We start from the raw sequence: 12,588 nt of genomic DNA on the forward strand, positions 1-12,588 counted from the left end.
TGAGAAAAGAACTGTTCCAGGTACCTTTTGCAGTCTTCCAGAGAACTGAATTTTTTTTCCATTGAGAGAATTTTGTAAAGATCAAAATAAATGGAAATTTGAAGGTTCAATGTCTGGGGAATATGGTGGAGGAATCAGAACTTCCCAGCCAAGCTGTAATGATTTTTGTCTGGTCATCAAAGAAACATGTGGTCTTGCGTTATCCTGATGAAAGATTATGGATTTTCTGTCCACTGATTCTGGACTCTTTTCATTGAGTGCTGCTTTCAGTTGGTCTAACTGGGAGCAGTACTTCTTGGAACTGATTGTTTGGTTTTCTGGAAGGAGCTCATTATAGAGGACTCCCATCCAATCCCACCATATACACAACATCACCTTCTTTGGATGAAGACCAGCCTTTGGTGTGGCTGACGGTGGTTCATTTCGCTTGTCCCATGATCTCTTCCATTCCACGTAATTGAACAGCATCCATTTCTCATTGCCTTTCACAATTTATTTAAAAAATGGAACACTTTCATTACATTTCAGTAGAGAATCATATGTAGAAATAAGATCAAGAAGGTTCTTTTGGCTTTAACTTAAGTCGAACCCAAATATCAAAGTGATTAACATAACCATGCTGATGCAAATGATTTTCAACACTTGATTTGGATATTTTGAGTATGTCGGCTGTCTCTCACGTGGTATGATGTTGATTGCTCTCAGTTAATGTCTCAATTTGATTGCTGTCCACTTCAAGTGGTCTACCTGACTGTGGAGCATAATACACAGAGAAATCTCCAGCATGAGACTTTTGACACGTGCAAACCACTTTGGACACGTTTGCTCAGTCACAGCACTTTCTCCATACTCTGCACACAACTTCTGTGTGTGTGTGTCAGTTGTGTTTTTACCTTTCTTGACATAATCAAGCATAATATGCCAAAATTGTTGCTTTTTTCTTCCATTTTCAATATTAAAATAAAGAAAGTGAAAGTGAAGCAGCTCAGTTGTGTCCCACTCTTTGTGACCCAGTGGACTGTAGCCCACCACGCTCCTCCATCCATGGGATTCTCCAGGCAAGAATACGGGAGTGGGTTGCCATTTCCTTCTTCAGGGGATCTTCCCAGCCCAGGGATTGAACTCAGGTCTCCTGCATTGCAGGCAGACACTTTCCCCTCTGAGTCAATGGCTACCCCCAAATTCACCAATTTTGATAAGTTTCATTTAAAAAATGCATGTTGCTATGACAGGTGTCACACTATAATCTTACAGAATCGTTTCCAATGAAGGTAGAGACTAAGCACTACTACAGTCATCATACAAAAAAATCAAGTGAATTTTTTGGCCAATTCATTAAAAAAAAAAAAAAACAACAAACAACTCAGTGAGTCTCCTTGTTCACCTCTAGGTGACTTCCTTAATATCTTACCAGATGATCCAAATCTTCTTTAAAAGGATCATAGCCTTGTTCCTTTAAACAACATAGTGCCCAGAAAACCTGGTCCAGGGGAGGAAATTCTTTCCAAGGAATCTACTCCCAACTTTCATTCTTTTCAGGCTCTGCATTCTTTGGTTCTAAATCATGAGTCGGGTCCACCTATCCTTTCATTAAAATAGTGATAAATGGTAATTCTCTTTCTCAACAAAAGAATTCACAACTGAGACAAAGTGAACATTTTTCAGGTGAAGAGCTCCTTCTCCCCAGGTTTCCCTTTAAGCACATTCTTCCCAGCTTTCACTGAACTCCAAGTGGCCCCCAGGAAGTTGGAAACTGCTGGCTTCAAAAGACCCTTTCCTCCGCCCCAGGAGGACACAGCGAGGATGCCTGCAGCTGGTCACCATTGCTCCTACTCCGACTCCCGGGCACTGCCTCCGTGGCTCCACATGCCCGTCATCAAGCCTTCACCAGTATTTTTAGTGTTCCATATAACCCCCCAAATATTCACACTGAAAAAAATTTGTATTCAGTTTGCTAACATATAGAACTTATTTTATTTGTAGAATATTTAGAAAAATGTCGTTCAAATTATAGGCATAATATTTGTTTAATATTTATGTGTGGTTTTTAACCTAAAATAAAATTTTGAAATTTTATATTCCAGTTTGAGTGACAATAATAGCTTAGTACCATGAATATTTTCCCACTCTGTTTTTCATTTTTATTCTCTACTTTTGGCTTATTTGGACAAAATGAACAGTTTCTAAATGCATGATTAATCATTCCATTTGGAAGATTTATTTAAAATTTTTTTCTCTCATACATTTTAAAACAAAAAATTCTAGGAGACCTATTTTTCTTATGATAATAAGACATCACAGAGAAACCTAAGCTGTTTTTAATCTTAAATTCGTTCCCACTGCTAGTCATATTTTAATGGCTGAGCTAATAGATTCATCTTTGTGCTTTCACACTCCAGTGGCTAGCACAATGGTTGGCATGTCCTTGTTGTTCAGTAAATATTTGTTGAACTGAGTTGAAATGAATCAAGTTGTAAATATTTTCTGGTCACATGAGTGAAACTAAGAAATACACAACTTTTCTTGGTTGAGTTTAGGAGCTATTCTGATACTAATAATTAAACATTAGCCTTTGCACTGCATTTTGAAATTTGAGCTGAGGTCAGTAACCACATATAACTTGTTTCTTTTTGGAACAGATGATGAAAAAATTTCAACTCTTGCCAACTTGTTTTGGAAAGGAAATATGTAGATATAATAAAAGTAGAGAAAGAAGTATTTTACCCATTTTGAAACTATTGATTCCTGATTAAAATACTGCATGTTAAAACTTGTCAGTCTTCACTCACCACAGTATGATGACATGAAGCCCTACCTTGAAGACATAAGAATTCTTAAAATCAAACTGCTGTACTACTGTACTGTGGATCAAAGGTCATTCTATAAGCTTTTACCCTAAAGGGATAAAACACTCCTCAAGTGCTTTCAGTCTCATTTGCTGGCATTCTGTATTCAACAAGCAGCCTTAAGTGTACCTAGGCATTGTTTCTTAGGCATTTAATTTATTCTGGGAAAGGCTGTCTTTCATTATAGAAATAAATATTTTGATCATTAGTACGGCATTGTAAATGAGGATATTAAAATTATTACTAGGAAAAACAGAATTTAAAGAAGCTAATATCCTCTCTTGATACTTCTGAGTTATAATGCTTTTCTTATAGGATGACTTCTACCAAAATTTGAAAGTTAATAAAGCACAGTTAATAAAGCTAATAAAGGTTGCAAAGAGTCAGATATGACTTAGCAACTGAACAACAACAAAGGACAGTTATTAGTGATGAGTTCTTTTCTTTATATGTGTCTGTAATCAGATTAGTAAATTGGAAGTGAGAATTTCTCCTGTGTACTTTTGAAAAAGTAATGCCAAAATATTAAACTATATTGTTCTCAGTGACATTTTTCGAAAAAAACTTAATCGTCACCTTTCAAAAGAGCACTCAAGGCTTTAACTGGTTATACTCAGAACATAAACAGTTGTACGTCTGAGCCGAGTGCATATCTAATTCAGTCTTTGAATTTAATATACTTCATATGTGAAAAAATTCATTTGTTTACATGGGGAAAGAGTAGAGCAACCTAATACAAAATTATAGAATGTAAACCTTGTAATAGACTTGACTTTATTCTCTAACATCTTGGCATGAGGTCAGCTTTGCTTATTATGATTGGCGCAGGTCATAAACTGGCAAGTTAGCCTAGTGAGACTGGAGTAAATCTAGCTGTTTACATCATTAAATTTTGAATGATGGCATATTTCTACACTTTTCTGCCAACTTTGCCTTTGATAAACAATTCTTAAGATCAATAATTTGTTAACTGTGACAATCAGGAATGAATCCAGAGACACTAATTCCATATGATTTATTTTATGCCAAATTCTCAAGCTCTCCTAGGGGGACTGTGAGTTATTAGTGTGTATTAAAAGCAAAAACTGAATACAGTAGATTTCCAGTGAGCACTGAGTTCACTCCAAAAGCTTATATAAACGTTCTCATTAAGTTGCAACTCTACAGCCATACTAGAGAACTGTTTTATTTAATTCCAAGGCCACCTTTCCAATGGCTGGCATATCTATCCCCAGGCTAAGGGCCTTAAGGTTAAGTTTACACCTTGAAAAACATAATTAAAATGATAAAATGAACAACCTTTCCGATCAGTTCTCCAAAAATCATTAATTAAAACAATCAGTCCCATAGCAACCTTGGATTGGATTCATATTCCAAGGTGAGGTTTACCAAGGCTAGAACTGAAAAATGCCTTAAAATTCACACATCTGACTGGTAAAAAAATTGTTGGCTTTAGAATTAGATAAATGGAGGTTTGAAGGCTAGCCCTGCTACCTCTTGGCTGTGTGATCTGGAACAAATTATTTATCCTCTCTAAGCCTCAGTTTATACTTTCCGGTGTTGTTCTGAGTATATGTAAAATAGAGTATGAAATTGCCTAATAAAATGCATGGCATAGTGTACATACTTTTATCTGTGTACTGTCAGTCTTTTCTCATGATGAAATGATTTACTTGAGGACACAGATTTTCATCTTTTTGGTTAAATGCTGTACCAGAATACCATGAACATTCTGCCACATAAGAATGCTCAGTAAGTATTCACTGAAATTAGAATAAGTCTCTGTATCCTCATTGCTAAAATGGGAGAGGAAATAATTTGCTGTATAATATTTAAAGCTGTATAATATTTTTTTCCTATTATGGGGCATTTAATTTATTCCCAAAGTTTTAGGATATGTGTTTGTACATCAGCATATTTTGTGGCATAAATTTTAAAATTCTGTTCAGATGATTACCTAACTATGAATTAGTTTGCGTAGGATTATCACACCAAAATAAATTGATATTTTAAGGCTTTTAGTAATGTAACAAAATGTAATTCCAAAAATATTATATTAATTTATTCTCTCAAGATAGTGCATGAGAATATTTGTTTAACCACATCAGTCTCATCAGAAATGAGTATTCTCATTTAAAAAAATTTTGCTATTGTGGGACAATTTAATTTCATTATCTCTAGCTATCTTTGATTTTGTAGCTATCATGTTATGAAGAAGTTTGTCTTAAAACTCCTAACTATCCAATCATTGGGCTTTCCTGATTGCTCAGTGGTAAAGAATCAGCCTGTGGTGCAAGAGATCGGAAGACAAGGGTTTGATCCCTGGGTTGGGAAGATCTCCTAAAGGAGGAAATGGCAACCCACTCCAGTACTCTTGGCCTGGGAAATCTCATGGACAGAGGAGTCTGGCAGGCTATAGTCCATGGAGTCACAAAGAGTCAGACATGTCAGAGAGACCAAGCACAAATTCAGTCATTGCTCAGTAAGGAGTAACTGAATCAGTGAGTGAATTAAGTACTATATCCCAACGTGGAGTCTTATGTCAGCAATTTAAAATATTGGATTTTTCAGGCATAATCTTCTCTAAGTACATTGAATTATTACTTTCAAATGAATTATAAGAATTATGTGTTGTAAACATTATACTCACAAGACTTTAGGAGTATTTCTCATAAAGATACGATGATAAGTAATAGGAATTAAACTGTAATAGGAAGTAAACAATGTGCCATTGGAGAAAGGAAACACCTAGGAGGATGGAAATAACGGCTTTGATTTGGATCTTGAAATAAGATCACAGTGGTAAAAAAAAAAAATGTTCACTGGTAAAGAAAAGGACTTCCTTGGAAGATAATGGAGAAGAAAATGGTAACCCACTCCAGTATTCTTGCCTGGAGAATCTCATGGATGGAGAAGCCTGGTAGGCTACAGTCCACAAGGTTGCAAAGAGTGGGACATGACTGAGAGACTTCACTTTCTTTCTTTCTTTCTTTCTTGAAAGATGAACCAAGGGTGTCAGATTAGGAGCAGGTTACAAGAGATTGAAAAGATTCAGTTATTAAACTAAATGTATAGTTTTCTTCAAACTATGAATAACTATCAAAGCTGTTTCATCACCAAGTGGATTTTATCATTTGTAGTTTCAAAAGTTAACTCTGGCAACAGTGTATAGAAAGACACTGGGCTAAAGAGAGAGCCTGAATGTATAGATGAAGAGTTGGATTCAAATTTCTGACTGAAGTTAAGACAGTCTTTTCTATCTTAAAAACAACAACAATAAACCACCCTTTATTAACAACATTTTTAAAAAAGACTACCTGACATGACTAGCTTCTCTTAATCTGCAGTGTATTTATAAGCAATATGCAAGTATTTATCTCTTATGTCACTTTGCTATGATGTTAAAAGGTACTCTGAACTTGTACCTGAATCAGAGTGTAGAAAATGCATGATTTAGGCTTTCTATGACAGTCTTTATAATTTCTGACAAACTGTGGCTTCTCCTGAGAACTCTTGTTTTCTTCTTTGATAGCAACAGCAAACCTTCAAAATTGCACAAATACAGTTTATAATGTTTATGTAAGAAGTCATATGGGATACTTTCTTAGATTTTAACACTTATGTCATTAAAATAACTTTTAAGAAATTTCCTAAATGTTCCTGTTAGAAATTCTTATCATTTTGGTCTTGCTCTTTCTCTATATCTTGTCAAGTAGATTTTATGCATTCAGTTGTGCAGCTAAAAGCGTATAATTAAAGAGGAGTAATTTCAACAAGTTGTCATTTTTAGGGAAAATAATTTTTAAGCAAGTTTACTGTACATGACTGTATAAACATAAAAGTAGGATACATGCTGCTGTACAAAAACATAGTTTGTTAGCTTGTAGGGTGGCCGCACAGGCTGACCTGCCTAAATCACTGCAAAATAAAGTCTACTTGTTTTGAACTGATCTACATTGGTTTGTGGCAGTAAATTCATCCACAGTATTAAAAAAACAGAATAGGCTTTACAGTCCATCACCCAACTTGATTTCAAGTTTTGTCTGCTTCTTGATTTTAATCTCTTGGGAGGGTGCCTTACTTTTTGCTGTTATCCAGGTTCCTCCCTCTCAAAGAGATGTGAATAAGGATACTTCTGTACTGCCTTTCCAATAAGGATCCCCATGAGTCTTGTTTGGACGACTCATAGGCACCTTTTATAGTACAGGAAATGCAAGCAAGTGGAGAGGTTAAGGAAACTATTCAAGGACATTGAGGAAGCTGAAGTCAAAGCTAGAAATAGTGAACAGGCCTTCTCACTCCAAGTCCTTGGCACAACTACCAGATTTCAGTCTCTTTCTGATGTTGAGAGAACAGCTATCCTGGCATCATTCATTTAAATTAATCTTCCATCTTAAGAAAGCAAGCATATGACAATGGACTTTAAAAGGAAAATAAAGCCCAGAGCAGAAGATATAACTAAATTTGAATTAGTTATTACCCTTTTTAAATTTTTCCTCCTGTACCCAATCATTGGTTACAAGAGCCAAAGGTAAAAATTTAGATCAAGAGACAATTTGTAATGGTGCAGGTGGGATGGCATAAGTGGCACTGCATTGACATTATCCAACTCAGTTCATCATGTATCCTTCAAAGACTTATCCCGTTCCAGGAACTGCGTGAAAGCTACAAACATGGGTTAGACATTGTCCCTACCTTTGAGGAGCTGATATTTTACCAGGAGAGACACACATAAAAACATACATATATACATATGGCAGTAAAGTCTATGAGGTGTTAATATTGAGGATTATATAGAGCATTATAGATATTAAGAGAAGGGGTTCAGAATTTAACATAAAATAAGTTGTGGGTCAAGGGATTGCTCTCTTAGGGAAAGGATGCTTGGGGGTTGAACTTTGAAGGATTCTCATTGTGGCCAAAGAAAAAGTCAGAACACAAATAAAAGGAATAATATTTATGGATGCAAAAAGATGTGAATTGCACCTTCATAGAAAGGATTATTAGAAGAAGGCAATGGCACTCCACTCTAGTACTCTTGCCTGGAAAATCCCATGGACAGAGGAGCCTGGTAGGCTGCAGTCCATGGGGTCGCTAAGAGTCAGACACGACTGAGCGACTTCACTTTCAATTTTTACTTTCATGCATTAGAGAAGGAAATGGCAACCCACTCCAGTGTTCTTGCCTGGAGAATTCCAGGGACAGGGGAGCCTGGTGGGCTGCCATCTATGGGGTTGCACAGAGTCGACTTTTCACAGACTGAAATGACTTAGCAGTAGCAGCAGCAGAAAGGATTATTGTCTAATAATCTGAAAATGTAGATGCAGTGGGTTGTAAAACTGAAATGAGAGAGCTAGGAAGAGATGGGAAAAAATATCTTGCTTAAATCCCTGCAAGAAAATCCTTTTAGGAATGGCAGACAATTCAGTTCAGTTCAGTCCAGTCGCTCAGTCATGTCTGACTCTTTGTGACCCAAAGGACAGCAGCATGCCCAGCTTCCCTGTCCGTCATCAACTCCCAGAGTTTACCCAAAATCATGTCCATTGAGTCAGTGATGCCAACCAACCATCTCATCCTCTGACATTCACTTCTCCTCCTGCCCTCAATCTTTCCCAGCATCAGAGTCTTTTCCAATGAGTCAGCTCTTTGCATCAGGTATACAAAGTATTGGAGTTTCACCTTCAACATCAGTCCTTCCAGTGAACACCCAGGACTGATCTCCTTTAGGATGGACTGGTTGGAACTCCTTGCAGTCCAAGGGACTCTCAAGAGTCTTCTCAAACACCACAGTTCAAAACCGTCAATTCTTTGCAGGTCAGCTTTCTTCACAGTCCAACTCTCACATCTGTACATGACCCCTGGAAAAACCATAGCCTTGACTAGACGGACCTTTGCTGGCAAAGTAATTTCTCTGCTTTTTAATATGCTGTCTAGGTTGGTCATAAGCTTCCTTCTAAGGAGTAAGCGTCTTTTAATTTCATGGCTGCAGTCACCATCTGCAGTGATTTTGGAGCCCCCCAAAATAAAGTCTCTCATTGTTTCCACCGTTGCCCTATCTTTTGCCTTGAAGTGATGGGACCACTCTATCTGATAGATAGAGTGCCTGATGAACTATGGACGGAGGTTCGTGACATTGTACAGGAGACAGGGATCAAGACCATCCCCATGGAAAAGAAATGCAAAAAAGCAAAATGGCTGTCTGGGGAGGCCTTACAAATAGCTGTGAAAAGAAGAGAGGTGAAAAACAAAGGAGAAAAGGAAAGATATAAGCATCTGAATGCAGAGTTCCAGAGAATATCAATAAGAGATAAGAAAGCCTTCCTCAGTGATCAATGCAAAGAAATAGAGGAAAAGAACAGAATGGGAAAGACTAGAGATCTCTTCAAGAAAATTAGAGATACCAAGGGAACATTTCATGCAAAGATGGGCTTGATAAAGGACAGAAATGGTACGGACCTAACAGAAGCAGAAGATATTAAGAAGAGGTGGCAAGAATACACAGAAACTTTACAAAAAAGATCTTCACGACCCAGATAATCATGATGGTGTGATCACTCATCTAGAGCCAGACATCCTGTAATGTGAAGTCAAGTGGGCCTTAGGAAGCATCACTACGAACAAAGCTAGGGGAGGTGATGGAATTCCAGTAGAGCTATTTCAAATCCTGAAAGATGATGCTGAGAAAGTACTGAACTCAATATGCCAGCAAATTTGGAAAACTCAGCAGTGGCCACAGGACTGGCAAAGGTCAGTTTTCATTCCAATTCCAAAGAAAGGCAATGCCAGAGAATGCTCAAACTACCGCACAATTGCACTCATCTCACATGATAGTAAAGTAATGCTGAAAATTCTCTAAGCCAGGCTTCAGCAATACATGAACCGTGAACTTCCTGATGTTCAAGCTGGTTTTAGAAAAGGAAGAGGAACCAGAGATTGAATTGCCAACATCCGCTGGATCATGGAAAAAGCAAGAGAGTTCTATTTCTGCTTTTATGCCAAAGAAGAGGCTATTTATGCCAAAGCCTTTGACTGTGTGGATCATTATAAACTGTGGAAAATTCTGAAAGAGATGGGAATACAGACCACCTGACCTGCCTCTTGAGAAACCTATATGCAGGTCAGGAAGCAACAGTTAGAACTGGACATGGAACAGCAGACTGGTTCCAAATAGGAAAAGGAGTATGTCAAGGCTGTATATTGTCACCCTGCTTATTTAACTTCTATGCAGAGTACATCATGAGAAACGCTGGACTGGAAGAAACACAAGCTGGAATCAAGATTGCTGGGAGAAATATCAATCACCTCAGATATGCAGATGATACCACCCTTATGGCAGAAAGTGAAGAGGAACTAAAAAGCCTCTTGATGAAAATGAAAGTGGAGAGTGAAAAATTTGGCTTAAAGCTCAACATTCAGAAAACGAAGATCATATCATCCGGTCCCATCACTTCATGGGAAATAGATGGGTAAACAGTGGAAACAGTGTCAGACTTTATTTTTTTGGGCTCCAAAATCACTGCAGATGTTGACTGCAGCCATGAAATTAAAAGATGCTTACTCCTTGGAAGAAAAGTTATAATCAACCTAGATAGTATATTCAAAAGCAGAGACATTACTTTGCCAACAAAGGTCCATCTAGTCAAAGCTGTGGTTTTTCCAGTGGTCATGTATGGATGTGAGAGTTGGACTGTGAAGAAGGCAGACCGCCAAAGAATTGATACTTTTGAACTGTGATGTTGGAGAAGACTTTTGAGAGTCCCTTGGACTGCAAGGAGATCCAACCAGTCCATTCTGAAGGAGATCAGCCCTGGGATTTCTTTGGAGAGAATGATGCTAAAGCTGAAACTCCAGTACTTTGGCCACCTCATGCGAAGAGTTGACTCATTGGAAAATATTCTGATGCTGGGAGGGATTGGGGGCAGGAGGAGAAGGGGACGACAGAGGATGAGATGGCTGGATGGCATCACTGACTCGATGGAAGTGAGTCTGAATGGACTCCGGGAGTTGTTGATGGACAGGGAGGCCTGGCGTGCTGCGATTCATGGGGTCGCAAAGAGTCAGACACGACTGAGTGACTGAACTGAACTGAACTGATGGGGCCAGATGCCATGATCTTAGTTTTCTGAATGTTGAGGTTTAAGTCAACTTTTTCATTCTCCTCTTTCACTTTCACCAAGAGGCTCTTTAGTTTTTCTTCTCTTTTTGCCATAGGGTGGTGTCATCTATATCTACATATCTGCAGTTATTGATATTTCTCCCAGCAATCTTGATTCCAGCTTGCGGCTCATCCGGCCCAGTGTTTCTCATGATGTACTCTGCATGTAAGTTAAATAAGCAGGGTGACAATATACAGCCTTGACGTACTCCTTTTCCTATTTGGAACCAGTCTGTTGTTCCATGTCCAGTTCTAACTGTTGCTTCCTGACTTGCATACAGGTTTCTCAAGAGGCTAGTCAGGTGGTCTGCTATTCCTATCTCATGAGAATTTTCCACAGTTTATTGTGATTCACACAGTCAAAGGCTTTGGCATAGTTAATAAAGCAGAAGTAGATGTTTTTCTGGAACTCTATTGCTTTTTCCATGATCCAGGGGATGTTGGCAATTTGATCTCTGGTTCCTTTTCTAAATCCAGCTTAAACATCTGGAAGTTCACGGTTCATGTATTGCTGAAGCCTGGCTTGGAGACTTTTGAGCTTTACTTTACTATCATGTGAGATGAGTGCAATTGTGTGGTAGTTTGAGCATTCTTTGGCATTGCTTTTCTTTGGAATTGGAATGAAAAACTGACCTTTTCCAGTCCGAGGCCACTGTTGAGTTTTCCAAATTTGCTGGCATATTGAGTGCAGCACTTCCACAGCATCATCTTTCAGGATTTGAAACAGCTCAACTGGAATTCCATCACCCATGAGCTTTGTTCGTAGTGATGCTTCCTAAGGCCCGCTTGGCTTCACATTCCAGCATCTCTGACTCTAGGTGAGTGATCACACCATCATGATGATCATGGTCATGAAGATCTTTTTTGTACAGTTCTTTTATATATGCTTGCCACCCAAATCACTCTCCTTAGCCCAGAGATTCACATATACCACTTTTCATTGAAAACATCTTCATCTGCATATTCTGGAACTTTTTCCCTCTGGATGCTCATCTCTGTCAAAGGCAACATCATTAATCCAGTTATCAAAGTCAAAAACTAAGAAATCACCATTGGCCTTCCTTTTCCAGTCCCATGTTCAGTCCATCACCAAATCTTGTTTTTCCTTCCTACCTTGCAAGTATTTCCACTGATCCCATTCTCTGTATCAATACCTTTAGTTCAGGACATCATATTTTCCTCGTAAACTATTATAACCTCTTCCTCATTCTGCCTTGAGTCTGTCCCCTTATATACAGTCTGTTGTCAATACTGTATACAAATTGGAACATGTCATTAACACCTGCTTAAAGCCTGCCATTTTCCTGCCTATTTCCTTGGGATAAATTCTAAAGCTCTTTCCATTGCATGTATGGCTTTTCAGGACGTGGCCACTCTTACCCTTAAATTCATGGCCTGTTTCTTACCATATTTGGTGTTCCCACCACACTGATACACTTGCAAAATCCCACCACACTGATACACTTATTTCTCTCTCCTCCCTTTCTGTCTCTCTTCTCTGGGCGCTGCATTCTTTTTGCTTGCCATGTTCTTAGTTTGTTCTCCTTTAGCTCTTTGAATACACAAGCACACACACACGCACACACA

At 38.3% G+C, this 12,588-nt stretch overlaps 1 pseudogene; it reads right to left on the bottom strand.

The window, feature by feature from the left end:
- Positions 1 to 1,363: 1,363 nt before the first annotated feature.
- Positions 1,364 to 12,012, bottom strand: LOC101117515 (nucleotide triphosphate diphosphatase NUDT15-like; annotated as a pseudogene).
- Positions 12,013 to 12,588: the final 576 nt, after the last annotated feature.

Source organism: Ovis aries, chromosome 9 (assembly GCF_016772045.2).
Source record: "Ovis aries strain OAR_USU_Benz2616 breed Rambouillet chromosome 9, ARS-UI_Ramb_v3.0, whole genome shotgun sequence".
NCBI classification, from domain to species: domain Eukaryota; kingdom Metazoa; phylum Chordata; class Mammalia; order Artiodactyla; family Bovidae; genus Ovis; species Ovis aries.